The sequence below is a fragment of the Nicotiana attenuata genome, chromosome 3, assembly GCF_001879085.1.
Source record: "Nicotiana attenuata strain UT chromosome 3, NIATTr2, whole genome shotgun sequence".
In the NCBI taxonomy this organism is placed as follows: Eukaryota; Viridiplantae; Streptophyta; class Magnoliopsida; order Solanales; family Solanaceae; genus Nicotiana; species Nicotiana attenuata.
The window spans coordinates 29214504-29218550 of NC_031991.1; positions in this window are offsets into that span (position 1 = coordinate 29214504).

Consider the following 4047-nt stretch of genomic DNA (forward strand, 5'->3'; position numbering starts at 1 on the left):
TTTGTTCCTAGAAGAAGACCTTTGAGAAAGGGAACCTCTAGTTCTAGAAGAGGGACCAGAACTAGGAGAAGGCGTGGATGTGCTACCACCGCGAGCAGACCCTAAGCTACGAAGTCTACCACCTCTTCTATGCCTAATGGGAGCATTGGGGAAGTTATCTAAAATAGGAGTTCTCCTAGGGTTAGGGTTTGATGAGGTCATGGCGAAGAAGATTGAAGTGAAGAAGAAGTGAATAGAGATTTGAAGAATTGAAGTGTTCAATACGCTTTATGTGGTAAAAGACAAGAAAAGAAGTTATATTTATACTGATGGACAACCGGCAAAAAGAAAAAGTACAATGATGGAAGGACCATAATAATGATAACTGACACTTCGTGAACAGGGAAGCCGAGAAGAAAGCCTAAGAAAGTGCTGCAAAACTTTAGAGCTAATAAGAGTATGACACGTGTAAAAATGCATTAAATGGAAGTGACAATTGAAGCGTCAATTTTGTCAGAGCATTAATGGTGACAAAAATTCTCTTGTAATGAAATCTACTTCCCAAATATTCAACTGATGAATAAATGGAAAGTGGGGGGACTATCTGTATTGGAAAAAATTATATTTATATATAAAGGTGACATGTCAAGACACGTGGATTAGTCAAATGGTCAAAGAATCGCAATTAACCACGAGTCAGGAGTTACAACAGATACGAGCAAGGAAAGAGGAAGAGGCATGGGACATCAGACAAGTAACCCGGCGCCCGTACCTATTTAAGTCATTTATATCCGAGAATCAGAAGGAATGAATCTGACAGTATACGAGTATCCAAATACAATATTTGATAAGCATTAAATGCTGAAAACGTTAGAGAATCTGTCTTAAATGTAATGATTATGTAACGTGGCATTCAATATCATTTATTGCCCATAATAACCTTATTATGACCAAAGCAAGGCACTTACATCTAAGATAGCTATAAAAGGAGAAGACTGAACAATTATCGGGACACGAAAAATCATCTGAATATACTTTGATTTGCTTGCTTTATTCAATTATATTCTGGCTATTCAAATTATTCTCTTTTATATATTCTTGCGATTATCAGTAACCCGTATTCTTTTAAAATATAGCTTTAGTCAAAATTTCATTTTTTGGTTAAACAGTCGTCTCTTCAGTTTGTAGTAAACCAACTAACCTTATGAATCAATTTTCTTATGAGAAAATTTACCTTATAGGACTATAACAGATTTTTGTGAACAGTGAAGTATGTTTCCACATAAAAATCCTATACAAAATCAATAATGTTTTTATCATTTGAGGCATGAAAGACGTTGACACCGATGTTTCCTGTTTATTGTTGTTGGTGATGTTGACTTGGAAGTAAAATATTATGTAACTCTCTCATATAGGGGATAGGATAGGCCGATAGGGACTGAATTTAGTTGAAATACAACGAATACCAGGCAGAGAATATATACTCTGTTAGTGTTTATTGTATTATTTTTTTTGGTTAACATATATAGCCCGTTTGGCCAAGTTTTTTTTTTGGCCAAAAGGGTTTTTTCCGGCCAAAAACACTTTTGGCAAAAAATTGAGGTGTTTGGCCAAACTTTTGGAAGGAAAAAAAGTATTTTTGAGGAGAAACAGAAACAGTTTTGGAGAAGCAGAAAAAAGTAGCTTCTCTCCAAAAGTACTTTTCTGAGAAACACTTTTGAGAAAAATACACTTAGAAGCANAAAAAAAAATTACTGCTCAAAAGTAGTATGCATTTGACTAATTAATTAGCCAAACACAAACTACTTCTCACCAAAAATATTTTTTTAAAAATACTTTTGAGAAAAACACTTTTCAAAATAAACTGATTTTAGAAGCTTGGCCAAACGGGCTTATACTCTGTTTACATTGCTTTCCTTTTCAAATACGTATTAATTTAGTTGTTTTGTGGAACTAAATTTACTCAATATATTTAATGTTTAAAAAAAGGAAAAGTCATTTACTATTTTCTTTCCAGGTCGATCTTACTATTCCAATTCCAATTAGTGAAATATTATTACTAGGTGATATGTCATATTTAAGGATAGATAAATAGCAATTGGGATAAATGCTCTTATGATTAAGACTGGATTTCTTAAGAGATGTACAAAAATATTAAAATAAGGTCAATTTTGCTATTGGGTTTAAAATTTTAAGGGGTTGTTTGGTCAACATATGATGAAATTATAATGTAGAGTTGTTTATTTGTGAATAATGAATGAATTTATATGCGATGAATAATAATCTAGGAAAAAGTTATATGGGTTATTAATATGTATTGTTACTCAATATTTTATCTGGCATAGCTCAATACGTGTATTATCTAATACTATTAATGGTGGCGAAGGCACATAGGTTCAAGGGTAGTCAGTTAAATACCTTTTCACCATTTTTTTATATAGAAAAATATATATACTCGTGAAATATCTTAGCAAAATTCTTAACTTCCTCAATGACTGCCAACCAAACTTCACATTAGTTTTTTTTTTTTTTTTTGGTAACTAAATTGTATTAATTACCAGGTAAACAAGGAGTATCCAAAGCTAAGCTACAATCCAGCTTGCTGTTAAAAACGATAAGTATCCACAATTATGCTTTTTATGTGGCCAAACAAACGCTATATTAGTCATGCGTAGGTTATTGTCCTTGATATTTCTTAACCAAACACTATTATTATCTCTAGAAAATCCTATTTGGGATTAATAATGTTGTATACTGTTGAAATCGGGTTCGTCCATTATTTGACCGATCGAGGCTGAAACATGGCAGGTCAAACTCGAGCTCGGGTTATATCGAACCAAGGTGCAAAGTTAGATCGTCGAGCTCATGATCCAGAGACCGAGCAAGATCGAGACCGAGCAAGATTTAGGAAAATTTGCTGAGCCAAATAACGGAAAGCCGAAATATCGAGGATCACGGCGGAAATCTCGACACGTATCAAGAAGAGGCCGATTAACTAGCAAATCATGAGATTTTTTACCTTGTTAGAATTGTACCAAGAGTAGAACACCCCTACTATATAAAGGGGGGTTCTAATCATTTGTAGGACACATTGTAACACACACAGAGAAAGCAATATACTGATCATTTCTAGTTCTTACCATCTTGTTGTTCAGTTCTAACACCAGTTGAGACATTTCTTGGCTCGAGGGTGATCAAACTCAGAGGCTAAGGCTGTTCAATTTTGTGGTTTGCATTTATTTTCTTATCGTTAATTTCAATATTAATTCGTCTTCTTAATTTGTATCAAGTTATATCACGTATTCTTAAAACCGCGTATAAATTCAATTGTTATCCAATTTTAAGGGTAAACAGTTTGGTGCCCACCGTGGGGCTAAGGATAATAGTGATTACCTGGTACAAACTTTCATAACACACATTATTTTACACTTGTTCTTTGAAGTATCTTTGATTCCAGGACCAAAATGTCGAACTCTTAGTCAGCACCTCTACACGTTGACAATGATTTCGGCCACCACGGCGAAAATGATAACATAACACCAGGGAATGATGTACCCCCGGTTGGCCTCGATAGAGTTCTGGCTGTAGATCCAATCGACGTCAGCTTACATGTAGCCATCAACGTAAATTTGGATGTCGATCCCGAAGGCAGCGTCTGTGGGGATGTTCGATCAGCCGCTCAAAACACACATGGCGGCGTAGATGGCGGGATTAGCCTGCGGGTGATCTTCGAAATGTTGTAGGCTCAGGCAACGATAGCCCAGCTCCAAAAACAGAATCACCCACCGAGTAGGGTCGAGCTCGAGTCGTCCCATGTAGTTGTACACAAGTTCGAATCGGTTTCAAAGAAATCGAACGAGAAAGAATCGGAGACCAATCCTGTAATCATGAAGATACTCGAAGAACTGACAAAACGAATTGAGTCGGGGAAAAGGAAGATCGAGGCAAATGACAAAAAGGTGGAAACTTACAACTCCAAGGTCGATCGAATCCCGGGGGCACCACCGATATTGAAGGGTCTGAACTCCAAAAAATTCCTGCAAAAACCTCTTCCCCCCCCCCCCCCCC